Below are 21,634 nucleotides of genomic sequence, written 5' to 3'. Positions count from 1 at the left end.
TATTGGTACCGTCCGGATTTTGATGCAGCATGGTATACGTATCTGTCGCGAATAAATATTAAATAGTGGAATTTAGTCGGTAAAAGTTTTTTTCTTTTCTTTAATTTCAGAGTTCGTATTCCACTAAGAGGCTTCAAAAACTTCAGACAATTGACATGTTTCTCACTTTTCTTGAATTTCATTGCAAATTTTAAAATTGCAAATTGTCATCACATACATACATACATGCATACATACATACATACATACATACACACATACATCACACACATCTCATACATTGAATACAATCAACATTTGATTGATATGTTTTGATTTCACACGTTTTAACGGTTTAATATACGGTGCTTAAGTGTTAAAGTTTGAATAACTTTTGAATGAAGCGTCCGATTTTAAATAACTCGGTTTCGTTTGATAGATCTCAGCAGTAATTTTCAAATAATCATAAAATGTGTGATGTTTTTCATTAAATTAATGCTTATATGTTACATAAATATGTTTTAAATACTATTTTTTCACATTTCTTTATGTAACTTTCAAACTACAAGTCCAATCGTCATGAAATTTGGAAGTTAAGGGTTTGCAAGGCTCCTCTTTCATATGCAATCAATTTTGTTCAAATCAGTTAAGAGACCTATGAGATAATGAAGTCCCATATTTTTCGTATTTTTATACATAACTTTTGAACTAAAAGTCCGATCAGTATGAAATTCAATAGCGACCAATGGGACACCTAGACCTTTCATTTGACACTAAGAACATTAAAATCGGTCCAGCCATCTCCGAGAAAAGTGAGTGAGATTAAAAGCGTCACATACACACACACACACACATACACACACACACACACACACACACACATACATACACACACACAGAAAATGCTCAGTTTTCGAAACTGAGTCGAACGGTATATAACATTCGGCCCGCAGGACCTTCTTTCCATTTCCGGTTTTCCAAGTGATTTCTATACCTTTATACTATATATTTATATAGTAGAAAGGCAAAACATTTACAATACCTAAATATTGAAAAACATAACATACAACAAATAATATTGTACAAAAAAAAAGTCATCGGTGGAAAAAATCGTAAGAAAGGATTTTTCTGACTTTTGGGAAGATAGATCAATAATAAATAAAACATTTCTGATACCTAAAAGTCAAAAAACTTGACATATCAAAAAAAATTTGTACCAAAAATGATGATTCGATTATCCGGGTGATTCGATTATCCGGGCTGAAAATAAAAGTGAGCACCCGGATAATCGAATCCGGGCTGTAATACTTTTTTGAATCGAATCAGTTTATGATGCATTTCAAATTTCTCTATATTATTCAAGAACCCATAGTATTGACTTTCGTCATTCGCCTTTAGCCTTTATTTTTCCGATTTTTTTTTTTCATTTTTCGTCGTTTGGTTATTTTGTATTTTGTCTTTAATTTTTCGTTTTTTTTGTTTTGCTAAGTGTACTCCGTCAACTTTTCCGCCGTTATTGTCATCTTCATGTCGTTTTTTGTTCGTTTTAATATAATTATAGTCACCTTAACAGCTTGGGTTATTCGTGGTTTCTGTGGGACTGGAATTTGAATCCGAGTTCTCGGTGTGGAGTGAACGCTTACCACTACACCGTGTTGACCTCTCGTTTTATTTTGTTGTCTTTTAACGTTTGTTGGTCGTTTTTCATTATTTCTAACATCTGGTATTTTATCATCGCCTTTTTGTGACTTTTCAGTGATTTGTTTGTCATTTTTTATTACTTTTTGTGGCGTTTTTGGTTTGATGGCCTCGCCCTTAGTAACTTTTTTGGCATAGCTTGTCATACCTTGCATTGTCTGTTCGTTATATTATCGTTGCTTTTTCGGAACCATTTATCCGTTTTTTTGTAATCTCTTTACTGTCTTTTCTCCGTTTTCGTCATCTCTTTGTCATTTCTTCGTTATATTTTTATTGTCTTTTCATGGTTTTGTTTGCCATCGTTCCATCGTATTTTCGTTTTATGACATTTTGCCGCCTTTTCTTCGTTTTCATTGTCATCTTTTTATCATCTCTCGTCCTGTTTGTTGCCAAGACAAGAACATTGTTGTATTTTTCTTGCCTTTTCGTTGTTCTTTTGGCGTCTTTTTGATGACTGTTTATCGACTGTTTGACAGTTCTTAAATGTATCTTTCCCATTTTTTGTCGTGTTTTTGTTGTCACATTTTTTTCGCCGTTTTTTTATCGTATTTTTGCCATCTTTTCATCACAGTTCCATTGACTTCTATTCGCATTTTCGTCAACATTACGCTGTCTTATGCCGGCTCTTCGTTGTCTTTCTTATTTATTTTAGTCATCCTTTCATCGCTTTCGGAAGGTCCAAGAGTTTTTATTTGTTAAAAAGTGCATATTGAACAAGGCTTCTGTTTTTTTGATTAAAAAGAACAACCTTGCTCGCTTGATTTTGAAGTTCTATCGCACTTCAGAAATCAAATTACGGAGCTGCTAAAATGCCATTTTGCCGCACTTCAACCAGCAAAATATCAGTATTACTATAAATATCTGCCGTCAAAGCGAAAAATGCTAGTTTTATTAACAGCAATAAAGCATAAAGCAATCTTCTATTTTTGATACACTTCTCATTAAAGAAAAGTATACTATTCGCATCTTTCTCTCAGAAAGAATAAAGTTATGCTTTGTGGGATATTATTCAATGCATTTAGCGTACGCGCACTTTTTGTCACTAAATGAAACTTTCCATCTTTTCCGCAAAGTTTATGAAAATCCGTAAATTTAAGTACTCGATCCGTAGGTCCGTAGAAAATTCCTAAATCCGTAGAATTACGGATAAATCCGTCGTTCTGGCATCACTGATCGTAACGGGACACGCTAGAATGTGTCATATGCAATGTTTTCTTAATTATTAGTTAGCCAATGACACCAGCAACCCATTCGTACAAAGCAGGCGCGTTCAAGTGCATTTGCATCGCCATGATAAGTAGAGTAGAGGAGCGACAAAGAGAATCCTTATTGTTACTTAGGTGTTTTTGAAAAGTTACGCGAGATTTGGTTTGCTGATTAAACCAAAAAATTCACTTTTATCGGGAAGCACGGAAATGCATCTAGTTACATTGACCTAACAAAAGGGCGTATATACAGACGTAAATAAAGCGAGTGAAAGTTGTCCCTTGCTAATCTCTCCTAATTAATTCAATCTACAAATCTTCCCTAGCCGTTAAACTGAAGAAGACACATTCCATCATTACGGGACATTATCCCTACTATGCAGATCGGTTCCTGTTTCATTAAATTCCTGGCATTCTAGTGGAAAATAAAGTACTCTTATAACAACTATTTTACAAGGTATTTGCCAAAAATTTGGTGAAACAGGAGGCGATTCTCAGGGTAACAATGGGTGCTAATTGTGTCCCGTAACGCTGGAATGTGTCAGAAGAGGTCTAGTAGGTACCAATCAATTCTCCAGAGATTATGTAGTAACATCACAATTTAGTTTCTGCTTTCGTTTACACTTTCATCTTCGAATGCAGGCGAAATGACATTAAGGGGGGACCCTACTGTGGAAGACCGAAAAATAATAGATTTTCGTAGTTTTTTTTTCAGGTGCTAGAATTATAGTTAAGTGTTGGGGTATTTTGGTTATTGGTTAAGGTATATTTGAAGATATATTTTGCATGTTTTTGAATATCAGAATAATGATTATTATGCTGGTGGTAGGTGGACGCGTGAATGCTCTCTAGAAAATAGTTCCTTTCTGGCGGTACGGGCCGGGAACCAATGGAGTATCGTAGAATGGATTTCAAGGATGATTTCAATACCTAACTTGTTACGTAGCGGTTTTTGAAAATTCGAAAAATTACCAAAATGGCGGCAATTTTTCCAAAAGAAAGGTGTTTTTTCATTAAAAATCGCCAATTAAGAACTCATAAAAAATTGAAACATTGAGATATCAAAAAACGGCTACGTAACAATTTAGATAATTCATTTTTACATGCTGAAAAAAATTTCAGCCAAATCGGTTCACTAGATTCTGAGATAGACGGTACGCCAGCTAAAGAAACATTGTTTCGGGGAAAATGCGTTCAAAGTTTCGTACAGCAATGGACTTTCCTTGAGGCGACTCCACAATATTTGCCGTAAGTTTTCAACGAGATCAGATATCAAAAAATCCTTTTAGCTTGGCATTTCTGAAGGAATAAGCGTCTCGAAAATGCAAAAAAATAAAATTCGATTTTCCGACTTTCCAGAGTAGGGACCCCCTTAATAAATGAGCATTGATGAGCTTCAGTTTAAGATTTGAATATTTTTGGCATTCTAAGTACATTTCTTTCATACACAAAAAAAAGTAAAGCCTTGGGTATAAACGTCCTGTTGAGAACTTGACCCTTCTTTATCGACAGATTTGGCAGCCGGTTATTAGAGTACAGGACAATTACGGGGCTAGTGCAACGATCCTACTGACTCTAAAGCAGCACCTTCCAGCCAAAATTCAAACATACGACGACTGGCTTGTTAGACCAGCATCGTGCCCTGAAGCTAACTGGGCGGGCTCCAACGATCTAGGGTTTCATACCCGAACGTATCTTTTTTTCCTATGTTAGCAAATACTGACTTAAAACACAATAAAAAGGCCTCATCTAGTTTCTATTGATGGAACGAAAATCATAGTATTAAATACACTTGACTGTAACATTTTTTGATAATTCTTACAGACACTCTAAATCGTGAATCTGTCTCCGATGGGTCAGAAATCATGTATCTCTGCCCTAAAGAAACCCGCATTGTCATATCGTTCAGCGCATTGTGGAACGAAAAAGAGCGTTCGTCCGAACAAAAAAAGAATCGAAACAGCGACTCCATAAAGTGGCATATTGATCGGTATGCACAAGCGTTCGCTCGCTCGCTCGCTCGATGGCTGGCTGGCAGGCTGACTGGCTGCCGGATGGGAGCGCATCTTCAACCGGTTGCGCGCCAGCGATGGCCAACAAGCAGTGACAACAAATTGTGCACCCTTTACGCGATATCAAACCGGCACTGATGAGCGCAGCAGAGCGGGACTCGATCACGAATCTCACCACCAGGAGAGCCCATCACCAGACCAACCAGACCAGACTAGAGGCTGCAGTTTGTTTTTGCAAAGTGAAGATTCCACAGAGTGGGAGAGATAGAGAGAATCTTGGTGAGCATCGCAGTCGCATCACCATCATCGGCCAGCATCGACCGTCGTCGTCGTCGTCATCATCATCATCAACATCATCCGCAAGGGGCCCGCCGCAACTCGATCAGACACATTACACACACTTCATAGCTGGCTGCGAGCAACATCTGAGGGCAAAAACGAGGCAAATAATGTTATGGGTTTTACCTTGATTTTACTTATATGATTCCACCAGTCGTGATTTGACTCTTCTCCGTTACACATCTCTCGGGCTTTCGGACTCGGTTCTGAGTGTATGGTGCTGCGTCGTGTGTTGTTTGTTTGAGCGAGTACGAATGTTTTCGCTGCTTTTTGGCGGTTTCTCGTTGAGATTGTTAGGACGAAGTGGTTTGTCGCTTGCAGCCGTGCAAGTCTCCACTAGGCGTTGCTGACGGTGGCGAGTGGCCCGCAGGGCATCCAGTGTTCTAGCTGCTGCAAGGTGCATACCCACTGACACGATCGTGAAGTGCTTTGAGCTACGGACCAGGAGGATACTTCTGAACAGGTGACCTTGCCGCGAGAAGAATTTGTGCATCTTATGATTATCGGATTTTGTTTGACGAATGGGTGTTGATGGATTGGTGAAGATAATTTGTGTAATTGGCTTTGTTTAGAACTTCGCGAACTATCATCGATTGAAGAATAGGTTTCATGTTGCTGAGATAATCTCGAATACAGGCTTCAGCGCGTCGGATTTCAGCCCTTCTGGTTACGAACGACTAATTACTAGTGGATTAGTGTCACAACTCTAGTTAACCAGTACACTTGCCAGTTGCTGAGTGGACCTCCATGTGCTTCGGTGAAGTAGTTTCAGCTGGAACGTCACGTGCCTTGCTCTTCGCCTCGAGCTTCCCGAGTGTCGTGTACTACGCGGCGACGGTCATCCGACAGTGGATAAATTGTTCTTTATTTGCTTGTACTGGCATCTTCATTACATGGTGTTACATTTCATTATGTTGTTCAACGACTGATTCTCGTTGTCGTCGTCGGCATCGTCGTCAGCCGACGTCGCAAAAAACACAACAACCATTCAACCGAGCAAGTGCCCAAGCACAGGTGCGTAGCGCAGCAACGTGCCGAAGAGTGTGTCGAAACAAGCTGAAGTGATTACCAACAACATTATCTCGCGGTGTGCGATGAGATTTATTTACTGCCGCTGGTACTAGGTACTCCGCGAGTTGGATGTTGTAAGGCTAATGAGCAAACCAATTCCAAATAACAAGATAGTGACCGAGAAGAAAGTGATACTTTTTTCACGTGTGCAGATCTAGATCTTAGCACGGGTACACCGTTGTTGCCGCCGGGAGATCTCGTCTCGGCAGGCTGCCGAAAATATTCAGCCGCGCGTTTAATTAACAAGCGTTTTTTTTGTGAGCTTGCTACTTCTCCCTCGTATTTTTTTTTTGTTTGCATCGTATGTGGTAGCATCGTGAACCAGCAAAGACTTGAGCTAAAGCTGCTACTTCCTGGATTGAGTCGGTTTGAAAACAGTACGCAGCGAACAAGGTTAGTAAAAAAAATATTTTTTGTGTCATCCTTTTTTGCGTGAATGTGTGTTGCGCTTTTATAGTTTTGAGACGGATCAAATTAAATTTTTAAAGAGCAGTGAATGTGACATACGAACTCGTTGAAGTGAATTAAAAAAACTTTTAGTGCCTCACTGGATGCTCGTAAGTAGGTACCTTCCAGGTGAATAAAATTCTGTTGAATAATTGCTTATTGACAAAGCAGAAAAGAAATATACTAGGATTAATGTATGTCAAAAGATTTGACTTTCAATTCGTCAGTTGGTGTAGAGGATAATTGCGCTGTTGCAATGATTTGTTAACTTCAACAGTTTTTGCCATCGAATTTCAATCTTATTATGGGTGGTTTTTATCAATTGCATAATATCGCACCTTGAGGCTTACCAATAGATTTAAAAAATGAGACCAATCTTCTGTTGTATTTTCGCTACAAATATGTTTAGATTTATATTTGGACATAAAAGAGTCTACTAAAAATCTGTCTACTTTTTTATTTCTATGGTAGTACGATTTTTCATTGTCCATCTGTACAACATGTTTTCAAATAAAAACTATTAGTAAGCAGCATTAGGGTTTTAAAAAGTGCTACTGAATCGTGTGGAATTTATTGCTGGAGTTGGTCACCATATGATCTCATATCGGTGAGACACAAGCCGACTTGAAACTTTAGGCCGTATGAATAAAACAGTTTGCTTTGCTTTTCCCGTTTAAATCGTATGGGAGCATTTGCTCTAACTCTTTTATTCATTCGGCCTTTTGTCGAGAAAACTTTGCGATAATATTAGAACTTTCTCATTTAAGGGTACAGCAGGGTACTTTCGGCATGTATCTAAGTTCAGCTTATTTTCCTTTTCTCTCGTCAATGAAAATACTCAATTAACTTTGACAACTATTTTCTCAAGACTGTAAGTAATCTACCGCTTTTTTTATTAAATGAACGTCTAAACTAGCTGTTCTTCCACTAGAACTAGGCCATAGGTCGAAAAATAGATGCAATCGCTTAGTGGGCCGAAAATACCCTCCCGTGCCTTAGTTCAGGGCCGACAGCTGATGACGAAAACACGAACGATGCCGAATGCAATTTATGATCGTTGTTTGATCAGCGAAATGAAATACAAATTATTTTAAGGTTAAATAAGTCGTCATCGATTCTGCCAATTTCAAAAGCAGTTATTTTGTTTAAAATAAAAATTCTGTCCATGAAAATATATTCGCTGTGTTCAGATTGGCTAGAAGAAAGCGGTATTTACATTATTATAAACAGAATCCCGCTTTTAGGCCCAAAAACTGCTGTCAAAAGTGTGCTCTCCGACGAAAAGTTTGGACGTTTCGACAACTATTTACGATCATTATGCTACTCTTCGTGTATCTTATTAAGAATGCTCCTTAAGCAAATATTGTATTGCGGCGGTGATCTTAATACAACACAGCTTCTTTATTGCCTTTATTTTACAATTCGTCTGAGTTATCAGTCGTAATGAACTAAGCTATAATAAATTAGAGCTTGTAATCCTTCGCATAAAATTATGCAAAGGTTCACCAAATTCAAAGTATTGTTTAACACAACTAAACGTTCTAGTTTACGATGCAATCGTGTCATTGCGATCATTGTGGCCAAATTCAGTGCGGTAAAAGCGGCTGGCCAGCAGTGAGGATCACAGAGTCCTCTGTACTGCGTAAAAATTCACCAACGAAAGTACTCGTAACAGTTTTGCCACAAACAGCCAACCAACTTTTCCCGTACTATTTACGTGAATTCAACGTAGTTTGCATTAGTATTCGTGCATTTACGTGGAAATCAGATAAATGTTATTGAATTTTCCAATAATGTTCAACTGAAAGTCACGTAACTCCCTGCAGAGAAGTTTACGGGATTATTTTTTTTAAGATTATCGTTGTACGGTGGCGATCGAAAGTTACACGGAGCGAAAAAGCTCCAGTTTGTTTCAAACAAAATGATTGTTGTTTTAAGCCTCAATAAAATATTTTTATAGCAACCTGACAATATTGTTGTTTCCAAACGAGATTCTGTTTGAATCAAGTAAATAACAGTTTTGAATTAAAAGTAAAGTATTTTCAAATTTGAAGTTCACATTGATGTAACAATAAATATTTTCATTTCAATCATACATTTCAGTTTGAAACAAAACGAAATTTTTGTTTGTGCGTAAAACAACCATAAATATGGTTGAAACTACATTTTTATTCTCCGTGTACTTAGTTTCGAATCGTGAATCACGCAAAGGTCATTCACACGCTTTTGTACAACCGTTTTCAGTACCTGGCCGTCAATTTTGTAGCCGCACACTCCAGGCGATTTGATTCGGTGGAGCGTTATTACCTCGCATTTAGAAACGCTGATAGTCAGGTCAAGACTTTTCACTAATTTACAAATGTATCTTAGAGAATTTGAAGGTGAAGACAATCCTTGATGCAACGCAGCCTGTTTCAAGGGCATAGGTAGTGTCGTTAAAGAATAAAATGAACAAAATTGGTCCTTAGATACTGCCTTGCGGCACACCAGATTGATTCCTGAAGGGAGGCGATACCTTCTAGCCAAGATTCACTTGACCCGGTCACACAAATACGAACGAAACCATAAGATAAACTATTGCGAAACACCCAGTCGTGATATTTTATCAAGCAATATGCGATTATTGAGGTAATCGAAGGCAGCTTTCAAGTCAGTGTCTACTTGCACCCTGCGCTCCATAGATTGCCTAACCGAAAATCCGACAAAATTCGAGCAGCCAGAGTACCCGGTTATTAATATAAACGTTGTTATATAAATACATATGTATTTCAATTAATGTAAAATTATGTAAATAACAAGTATCTGGACTCTGGAGCCCTCTGACGATATTTCAAAAGGAACAGTCCGAAACTGGAACTCGTGTACCCGGTTGATCAATTGAGGCTTAAGTAATGCTATTAAAACTGAAGTCAAGTAGGTTCGGCGTCACAGAGTGGCAAGCTACGAATCCATGTTGGTTGGAAGAAATGTAATGTCTAGTGCGAATAATGGCGAAAAAAATCAGGGAAATTGTGTACAAGACACGGCCGCATATATGTAACGCAGGACTACGTAAGTCTCTTTGTGGCGATAGTAGCATGTATCCATGCATGTAATAATTCGATTCTTTATGTATAAATGCTACACGCAGCGTATATAAGGTTTGTAGAGACTGCAGGTTGAGAATATTCAATTATTTTCGAATGAATGTTAATAGCGCCTCAAATCTTACTTCAACATCAAACACTATTTAGTTAGACATATAAATTTAAGTATTTGATTTGATGATATTAAAAAAGTTTTATGTTAAAATGGTTTGGCTGTGCTGCAGGTTGAGAAATCCAAATTTTTGCAAGTCGATAATTTTTTACGATACATTGAAAGCTACTAAATACCTTATACTGAGTTCACAGTCAAATAAACATTAGCATCACTACGGGTCCCTCCTGCCTTGTCTTGTCCATCATTTTCGAAAGAAATTAATCTAAATGTAATGCTATGGAAACTATGGAAAGAATTGCCACCAACTAACTGATGCAAAGCAGCAAATGATACGTTCAAAACTATTCTTGGATAAGAGAGTCACTGATTTGCCTCGCTTTGAGAATTCTGCGTCACGACACATGCCACAAATGCAAGACAACAGTTTCGAACAAAGTCTTGCAGTACCTGTATGGATACAATCTGACAATAGGAAAGGATGACCGCTCACTTTTCGATGACGTTTCACCTTCAGGACATCAATTTGGACTAATTTCAATCTTAAATGTTAAAGGCGGTTGAAGAAAAGGGGTGGTTTCATACTTTAAGAAAATTGTTTACCTTCAGGACATCCCACTGGACTAGGTTTAATGCTGAAACGATAACATCGGTTGAAGAAGAGGGGTGGTTTTGCACTCTGAAGTACTTCCCAAACATAGATATCAAATTGCTATAGGTTTAAGCGGCGTAAAGAATCATCGACTTATTGGGACGAGGAGTTTCGGTCACTTTTGACGTAGGACTACGTCTTACGGCAAGTTTTGAGATAGGGTGTCATTCCCAAAAAATCGAAAAATGCGAGTGTCACGAAAAATGAAAGGTTTTGAGCGCTAATAGCTCAGTGGTTTTCCGATCGATTTTCAAATTCGATCGATCACCCAAATGAAGAAAAGTATGGATTCTTGATGTTGAACTATTGAAAAATTGAAAATAATGAACCTATGTTTTACCAGAATTCTCGCTTCGTGATTGGTTGGAAGATTCTTTACGATGATCTGTGCTTGGGAAGTACGCCAAAACAAGTCCGGAGTGATTCGCGATAAGGGCGCAACTAACAAAGTGTGAACAATGAGAAATATCACTGTGATAATTTGCCAGTACATTTTCAAATCTTAATTTAAATAAAAGTTACAAAATTGGTGTAGAATGAATCAATCTTATAATTTCACAACAATACTGCATAAAATTTGTGCATTCAAGCTCAAAATCTAAGTTTTATAGTTGAACCCCTTGGAATGAGCCTCAAAGCATTTTGACAATGAGATTCGCCCAGCTCTGTTTCGCCTTGTTTTGATTTTTGACGTAGGACTACGTCTTACGGCAAGTTTTGAGATAGGGTGTCATTCCAAAAAATCGAAAAATGCGAGCGTCACGAAAAATGAAAGGTTTTGAGCGCTAATAGCTCAGCGGTTTGCGTATCGATTTTCAATATTCTTACACCAATCGATCGGAAAATCTTCTAAGAATTGACCCAAATAAATAAAAGTATGGATTCTTGATGTTGAACTATCGAAAAATTGAAAATAATGAACCTATGTTTTACCAGAATTCTCGCTTCGTGATTGGTTGAAGATTCTTTACAATGTTCTAAACCTATACCAATTTGATATCTGTGCTTGGGAAGTAAGCCAAAACAAGTGACAGTTTCCTTATTTCAACAAGATTTCTTAACCTAGACCATTTTGATGTCCTTGCTTGGGAAGTACGCCAGAGAGAGTAACAAAGCCCCCTCGTGCCAACAGATTTCTTACGAATGCGATTAAACCTAATCCAATTTGATGTCTGTGTTAGGGAAGTGTGCCAGCAAAAATGACACAAGTTCGTTGTCACAACATATCGCAAATTCTTTACTGCGAGACGATTAAACCTAGGCGAATTTGATATCTGTGTTGGAAAAATGTGCTACAGCTGTACTGTTCGGTTATAATACGACTTTGTATGAATACGCATGCTTGCCGTTTCATTAGAAGTGTAGTGAAAAGATGTGCTGTTGATAAAATAGGATTGAATTGGTAAAATCCATTCAACGTGGGAAACCATGGATAATAAAAACAATCTTTAATTTCAGTAAGGTAGCAGGAAAGCAATAGTTTGTGGTCTTGATTTTGTTAAATTGTTTTCAAATGCACAATCTTTTGAGAATTGAACGTATGCAATGTTACTACTTTGATAAATGTTACATACAACGCATGTAGCATGTATATATGTTGCATATAGCATGTATACATGAAGAATCGAATGATTACAAGCATGAATACAAGCCACTATCACTACAAAGAGACTTACGTAGTCCTGCGTCACCTATATATGCGGTCGTATCTTGTACACAACCCCTCTGATTTTTTTATTTAGTTTCGCCTATTTACAATGCGCCTGTGTTTTGGAAACAACGCAGTTTCGCTCTTTACTATCGCCTGTTTACAAAACGATTTGCAAATAAGCCTGTCACTTCACAACAATGCGAGGGGCTAAACTGCAAACTGTCTTTTGTTTTGATTAAACACTTCTATCGCCCATTACTAAAAACTTGTTTTGAATAATTCTAACGATTAAAATAGAAGAAAGGATTCTTGCCAAGGATATTATCAGTCTTTTTAAGGCTGATGTGATAAAACGATTTGTTCACAATTTGTAGTTGAGCGCCAATCGCGAATCACTCCGGAAGTGACGAAGTTTCCTCATTTCAACAAGATTTCTGAACACCGCGGTTAAACCTAGACCATTTTGATGTCCTTGATTGCTTGTACGCTAGAAAGAGTGACAAAGCCCCCTCGTGCCAACAGATTTCTTACGAACGCGATTAAACCTCGGCGATTTTGATATCTGTGTTGGAAAAATGTGCTACAGCTGTAGTGTTCGGTTATAATACGACTCCTTGCCACTCCATACGCATGCTTGCCGTTTCATTAGAAGTGTAGTGAAAAGATGTGCTGTTGATAAAATAGGATTGAATTGGTAAAATCTCTTCAACGTGGGGAACCATGAGTAATAATAACAATCTTTAATTTCAGTAGGGTAGCAGGAAAGCAATAGTTTGTGTTCTTGATTTTGTTAAATTGTTTTCAAATGCACAATCTTTTGAGGATTGAACGTTTGCAATGTCACTCTTTGATAAATGTTACATACAACGCATGTAGCATGTATATATGTTGCGTATAGCATGTATACATGAAGAATCGAATGATTACAAGCATGAATACATGCTACTATCACTACAAAGAGACTTACGTAGTCCTGCATCACCTATATATGCGGTCGTGTCTTGTACACAACTCCTCTGATTTTTCCGTTTAACTTGTCTTTAACTCTGTCGTCGCGGTTCAACATAAAGCATTTTATCTTACCATTTTTATTATAACAAAGCTTTAACCGTTATGTGTTCGACAAAAAAAACACCTTTAAGTGCTCGACAAGGGTACCCGGGTACCCACAAATTGAAACGCTTGTAACTTTGGCAATTTTTGACCGATTCGGACACTTTTACCACCAAAAGATTCAGAAACTTATCCACTTCCAGTGTGGTTATAACAGAGCCGGAAGTGGTTCATCTGGTTCCCGGAAATCCGGCAGTCCGAGGATGTGTTCCGGAATTAAAGCACTTTTTATATTTTTGGATGTAATTATAGTAATATGGGTGTCCAAAGTTCTTCCAATTACTCCGAAAGGTCATTCTTCATTGTTTTAAGACAATACAATGATATATCCTTGGAATGGCCATTCTGCGACAAGTTCCCGTGGGACCTCCTGTGGCCATAAAACTGTTTGGTTTGCAACACTGGCAATATGGGTGTCTAAATTCATGAAATTACTCCAGAAGGTAATTTTTCATTATTTTGATTCTATCTGATGATTTTGCCACGGCATGGCCATTCCGGAACATATTCCCGTGGGGCTTCACAGTTGTCCAAAACTAAAAATATGTGCGCATTAGAGTTTTGAGTGGGAAAACTTGATTTTAGATTTATGGAACCTTTGGGAGAGTTTCTTGAAATTAAAAGTTCTATCGTATGGTGAAATTCCAATTTTGAATAATCCCCCTAAAAGTGAAATTAAAAATTTATTTTTCTGCAGCTTCAATATAACACATTGATGTGTTCTGCAAAGTTTTAGAGCATATTATTACAAGAAATTTTGCTGAAGACCGTAACCTTCTATCTCTTCAGCGAAGATGGGAAAATTCTATTTCTTAGATGTGAATCTTCAAAATCAGTTTTTCTATTTTAGCTTTTTTTGTAGTTGTTGTATGATTTTTTCATGTTCTATAAAGTTGTACAAATAGCAAAGATACACAACTTTGCCAAATGTAGTATACCTCTATCTTTGCTTGTTTAGGAACTGTAAAACTTTTGATATAAAAAATACCCTAATTTTGATCCCTAATTACGCGACTATGCGCAGACGGCTACAAATGATACTTCCTGACTTTTTGTAGTTTTTTATTTAGTTTCAGATTCATGTAATGTAATTTGTATCTGTTTGCGCATAGTTGAGTAATTCGGGGTCAGATTTAGGGTATTTATTATAACAAAAGTTTTACAGCTCCTAAATAAGCAAAGATAGAGGTATACTACATTCGGCAAAGTTGTTTATTTTTACTATTTGTACAACTTTATATAACATGAAAAAATCATACAACAACTACAAAAAACTAAAATAGAAAAACTGATTTTGAAGATTCACATATAAGAAATAGGACTTTTCTATCTTCGCTGAAGAGATAGAAGGTTACGGTCTTCAGCAAAATTTCTTGTAATAATATGTTCTAAAACTTTGCAGAACACATCAATGTGTTATATTGAAGCTGCAGAAAAATAAATTTTTTATTTCACTTTTAGGGGGATTATTCAAAATTTGAATTTCACCATACGATAGAACTTTTAATTTCAAGAAACTCTCCCAAAGGTTCCATAAATCTAAAATCAAGTTTTCCCACTCAAAACTCTAATGCGCACATATTTTTAGTTTTGGACAACTGTGAAGCCCCACGGGAATGTGTTCCGGAATGGCCATGCCGTGGCAAAATCATCAGATAGAATCAAAATAATGAAAAATTACCTTCTGGAGTAATTTCATGAATTTAGACACCCATATTGCCACCCAGTGTTGCAAACCAAACAGTTTTATTGCCACAGGAGGTCCCACGGGAACTTGTCGCAGAATGGCCATTCCGAGGATGTATCATTGTATTGTTTTAAAACAATGAAGAATGACCTTTCGGAGTAATTGGAAGAACTTTGGACACCCATATTACTATAATTACATCCAAAAATATAAAAAGTGCTTTAATTCCGGAACACATCCTCGGACTGCCGGATTTCCGGGAACCAGATGAACCACTTCCGGCTCTGTTATAACCACACTGAAAGTGGATAAGTTCCTGAATCTTTCGGTGGTAAAAGTGTCCGAATCGGTCAAAAATTGCCAAAGTTACAAGCGTTTCAATTTGTGGGTACCCGGGTACCCTTGTCGAGCACTTAAGGGGTAAAAAAATTCGAAGCCCCCCCATTCCACCCCCTTAAGTGCTACATGAAAACTTATTTTATGAAAAGTTGCAATTCAACTAGTTCTTAGATGTCACAGAGTTTCAGTATCCTTGATCAAAGAAAACTTTAGAATTTCGTACTTTGAAAGCTGAAAAGGTACCCGGGTACCCTGTCGAACACATAACGGTTAAAAATGGTCGAAAAACACGAAGCTGATCCGAGGCACGGAGGGCCGAATCACATATACCAATCGATAAGGTTCGACGAATTGAGCAATGTGTGTGTGTGTGTGTGTGTGTGTGTGTGTGTGTGTGTGTGTGTGTGTGTGTGTGTGTGTGTGTGTGTGTGTGTGTGTGTGTGTGTGTGTGTGTGTGTGTGTGTGTGTGTGTGTGTGTGTGTGTGTGTGTGTGTGTGTGTGTGTGTGTGTGTGTGTGTGTGTGTGTGTGTGTGCGCGCGCGTGTGCGTGTGTGTGTGTGCGTGTGCGTGTGTGTGTGTGTGCGTGTGCGTGTGCGTGTGTGTGTGTGTGTGTACGTGTGTGTGTGTGTGTGTACGTGTGTGTGTGTGTGTGTGTACGTGTGTGTGTGTGTGTGTGTGAATGTGATGCTTGACTTTAATCGTCTGTTTCTCGAAGATATACCTTTTCAAGGTGTTAATTAGTCGCACGTTTCTCAGAGATGGCCAAACTGTTTTTTCGCTATTAGTCTCATTTGGTAGGTAATATAGCCTCATCGATCATTATTGATTTGTTTTTGATTGGATGTTTAATTTGAAAGTTATGAGCAGTCGTGTACAGCATAATAAAATTTACAATTATTTATAACGATTTTAACCAGAAAACACAGGTCTGCATCAAAAAAGCTGCATAGGATTTTTCAACTGATTCTTATAGATTTTTGTCCACTGAATTCAGAAAAAATAATAAAAATTGTCCAGCACGTCACGTTTTTATGCAATACTTGTTGAATAATTTTGAAAGTTGGTTTTAGACATAAAGCAGATTTGGTGCGCTTAAATATCCCCACTTGTGCTCAGTCTTATAGACTTATCAGTCTTATAGTCTTATTGCCTTATAGAAGCAAATTCGGTAAAAGTCAAGTATGAAACATTTGTAGAGCTGAATGCAATCTACAATCTTTCTGAACTGAGTACTCCATTATTTGTTGTATTTACGCAATAATAGTGTTGCAACTTTATCCTTAACGCGAACAAACATTCTGTTTATATAATAAGGTCTATGGAAAAAATAATGCACTACTCTATACAGCAAAATTGTAGATTATATTAAGCTAGATAAATGTTTTTTACAGATTTTGCTTCTATGAGGCACTGCAGTTGAATGTTCGTAATTTAGCGTACCTGAGTAAAGTAACCCTGTATTGAAGAGAAAAAAAATAGTAGAGGTAAAATATTTCAGTCCAGTAGTATTTTTCCTGTATTTATTAAGTAAAAATTTACAAAAATACTAATCAAGACCTTATTTGGGGTACGTATTACAAATCTGTAATAATAATTTTTCCACCCAATTTATGACTTTTCCATATAAGAAGCATAATTTTCAAAAAATCTGTAAGTGATGGAGAGAAACGGAAATCAGTTTTGGATTCAGCATCTCAAAAAACATATAATTTACCTACAGTATCTCATGCATCTGAAAAAAAATATTTCTTGCAGACCTGTGTAATTAATCAGTTTTCAATTATCTTAGTATCAAACGAGAGGCCTTAACGCTGTGAACATATCTGCTAAATCTTATTAGAATTGGCCTTACCAGACAAAAGTTATTTGAAAAACATTAATAAAATTATTTAAGCAAACTTTACTGATATGAACGAAATAGAAAAAAACGCCAATATGTGCTCTAGCGTGAAAATGCTAAATTTTCCAGGTGGTGTGTTTTTGGAAAAGCTTATTTGAAAAATATGGCGCAACTTTTTACACTATTAGGGTGACCGTAAATCTACCTATTGGGGTGATACAAATTTTTGTTTTTTTAAATGCGTCCAAAAAAGTACAGTGTCTCCACAAAAGTTGTGAAACACAGTAAAATAAGCAACTTTGCTGTACATAGTAACTATCTATCTCTCACTGGTTGCGAAATTCAACGATTTTTTTTTAAAGGCAGCGAAAATTCAAAGCTTGAGATATCGAAAAGCGGATACGTCACAATTTAGCTAAATCAGTCCTCTAGATACTGAGATACGCGCACCATCGCTGAAAACATATGGTTTCGAGGAGAGCGCGTTTAAACTTTTGTACAGCATTGCACTTCCCTTCAGTGATTCCACAGTTTTACTGCAAATTCTCAACGAGACCACGTTCCGAAAAATACTTTGTGCTTAACATTTCTGAAGATAAAAGGCTTCTGAAAATGCAAATCAAACAAGTTTTTCGACTTTCCAGTGAGGGCCCCCTCCCTTAAATATCAACCCTGCCCAAGAACTTTGCACACAATTTTTTGATTAATTTCAAATATTCTATAAGTTCATCAGTAGATTACATACACATGCACATGTGTTGATGATAACTAGCATTACTGCCCATAAATGCATAACAGTCCCATGTGATTTTCACCACTTTGGGGATCATCTTTAATTTGTTCACGCTTTCAATATTTCAAACAGTAATGTTATGTTTGTTCCTAAAATTTTGAAAATAATATCAAACTATGTCAGTTACAAGTTACAAATAAACGCATAGCAGTCTCAGTAGTGAAAATATAACAATAAACATCTGCTTTTAGAAAATGCCTGGACCGATTTGACTGAATAACTACCAAACGCAAAGTTTTGTGGCCTAGAATAATTCTATTGAACAGAATTTGGAACGGATGTACGGTTCCGAAGATATGTTTGGAACAAGTTCCGGAATATATGAAACTTGAACATAGAAGCACCTTGAATCATAACAAACCCGTCATGCGACACCTCCAAGTACTCGATATTGCAAAACTAGACCATTGGTAGTCGTATAAAATGTTCAAGACATCATCGACTACGTCTGAACACGTCCGGGAACGTTCCGGATCGGGGATCAATTTCTGAATTGAACCAAAAAAAAACTTGTGACATCTTTAAGTACTCAAAATTGCAAAAGTAGTTCATTTGTCGTCATAAAAAGTGTCCAGGATTACATTGGCCACAGCCGGACACGTACTAGGAACGTTCCGAATACTTTCAGGAAAATGGATAGTTTCTAACTTAAACCAAACCCCAGAATGCAACCCCGCTCTTAACTCAAAATAACAAATTACAAATAAAAGGAAAACATTTTTGGATTGCTTTGAAATATATTTGTATAATATAATCAATATAGGTATTACATAGAAATGCGTATGTATTGATGATAACTACCATAGTGTTATCAAAATGCTAAATTATGTTCCGAGGGGGTGTGTAATTCTTACTTAAATGACAAATGAGATGGTATAACAAAGGTTCCTTTCACCAATAGGTGGATTAAATCGGGTTTTTTTCTAGTTTTGATCCGTCATACTACTTGGCCATTAAACGAAATATGGTCCCAGAATTCCGGAACTCAAAATTCCGCAGGAATATCTGGTATGCATAAAGAATTGCAATTCACAAAAAATATCAGTGTTTTGGGTATTAACGCTTTTGAAATTTATAGAGAGGACTTCTTTCGTATAAAGAGATGGAGCGGTTTGGCCACTCTGGAGTAGATTCCTGTGGGGCCCAGGATGAGCATTCAAGCTTTAATATAAAATCTAGCAATATGGATATCAAAGTTCTAGGATAGGTTCAACGGGCCATCTTTTGACGTTTCAAAATGATTTGAATTGTCATTTAGGAACTGGTTACTACAGGATCAGAGGTGGTAGTTTAGATAAAGCTTAATAATTAGACCATTCGTGATATCGCAGAAACCAGTTCCGAAATGATCAGTCGGGATTAAACTACTCATAACTAAAGCAATGCCCAGCTGCTATATTCCGTTTTCGAAACTTGACCTTCTGTTTTTATTTGACAGATTGCGAATAATTGTTAATTGCGGGGTTTGTGCTACGATTTTATTGACTCTAACAGCCACTCCCAGCTAAGATTCTAACATACGACGACTGGCTTATTTGATCAGCGTCGTACCTCGGTGCCATCGGGGAGGCCTGCTCAAAACTGCTATTATCGTTTCGAAATGACAAAAACGATTCACTAAATAAATTCACTAAACAAGAAAAGATAAGAAAAAAATGTCAATGTTATCGTTTGGTTTACTACCTCATTAGATTCACTAAACAAATTTTAATATGATCTAACGTTCACCACGGGTTATCCATAGACCTACCAGTGCCGATTCCGAAATGGTAAATTCGGTTTAGAATGACTGATTTTCTTTGACATATTTCCAATTTCAAAACTTTTGGTAACCACATGGCTAATATCTTTTCTACACAAGCAGTTCCTCACCTTATACCGGTCAGTATTCCGTAATTCTCAATTACCGTGAACTCTTATCGTTTTGTACGATGCTGGTCTAGTAAACCTGTTTTCGTATGTTCGAATCTCGGCTGGGAGAGGCTGTTCTGTTAGAATCAATAGGATCGTTGCACTGGCCCCGCAATTGTATTGTAGTCCAACAGCTGGCTGCGAAGTCTGTCATATAAAAACAGAAGGTCAAGTTTCGATAATGGAATGTAGCACCTAAGCTTTGCTTTGCCCTGCTATCACTGGTCTAGAGCATCTAAATTATATATCTTACATGTTGATGTATAGTATTTTATATGTTGAATCCACATTCAAATTGTAAAACTAGTTTGTATACATAGATAAATCTTATCTTGACACCACTCGCAACGTGGTTTAGTTTTTCTAGATTATTGTTGTTGATCCGCCATTTCGAGCGGTCAGAAAAACACCGCTAACTCATCACCAAAACCGCGATACCGATTTGGATTCTGATTGATTCTGGTTGCGTCACACGTCGATGGCCGACTCAGGAATCGATACAGTTTTACGACCACCACCACCGCGGTCGCTGTGTGCCAAACATAAGCACCCCCACTCGTTCAGGCGGGCATGAATGCTGAAAACTAAAGGTAACAAAACCATTTGACATGTTAACAACAAATTCAAACACGCACCACGCAGCGCGGCCACGGTCCGACGAGAATGTCATTTCCCACGATCAACATCAACACTCTCGCCGTGTGGCCTGCGCTGATGCGCGGTCCGGGCGGGCGGTGTGATCTGGCGACCATCATCACTCCGCATCATGCGTCGACCAGCCGGCCGTTGTCGGTCTCCCCCGCAAGGTGTTATAGCCGCTCCGGCCCGGCCGGCGAGGAGAACATCTAGATCTAGCTTTCTTCGGAAGATTAAACCTGTTTTTGTTTTTGACAGTCTGCGGACGGAAGAGTTGGGTCATTATTCGATTGTCAATTTACACTATTTTTATTACTGTGACTATGATATATTGCCGGTCTGTGTCCTGTCGTCAAAAACTAGCTGGTATTACCTTGATTTTGAATGAGGAGAAAAACGTAGCGAGCGGAGTTTGTAGATCGTTGAGTTGCTGCTTTTCGCTTTGCGAGCCCTGTGCCCTGTTGGTGTTTGACTATCGGATTGACTGTTTTTCATCGCAAAATTAGCATCTCTCGATACCTATTCGATAGGATCGCGTCGCCGTTCAGCGGGGAGGCGGGATGAACAGCCCGAGCCAGCAACAGCCGGTTCATCAACGCTGCTGCTATGATGACGATGGATCCACTATTGACCGGAGACAATTTTTAGCACGTGTGAGTCGAGGCTTATTTTTACGATATTGATTTGTCGTTGGCTTTTTTATTTGTTTATTTCGGCGTAAAACAAAGCCGTACGGCTTTTGATGAATGCCGCCTGGCGGTGAGAAACTGTAGCGGATCATTTTGTCCACTTAGCGCTCGTAATTGGTCTACAATCTGGGTGTTATTAGTCAGATTTGGAACATCGAGACTATATTGCAGATTATGACACTGTTAGTAGTGTTAGTGGTGGTGATTTTTTATTCATATTTATTTCCAGTTTCATTTGAAAATTTCTCATTTTTCGGTGGGAATTAAAACGTGACATGAAACAAACGACTCTGGCACAATTAATGATTACTTCCAGCTGATTGATTCCTCTTGATCAAACAAATAATCACAGTTTGTAAAACCTGTTTTTTTGAT

This window comes from Sabethes cyaneus, chromosome 2, assembly GCF_943734655.1.
Source record: "Sabethes cyaneus chromosome 2, idSabCyanKW18_F2, whole genome shotgun sequence".
NCBI classification, from domain to species: Eukaryota; Metazoa; Arthropoda; class Insecta; order Diptera; family Culicidae; genus Sabethes; species Sabethes cyaneus.
This window is presented reverse-complemented; position numbering follows the sequence as displayed.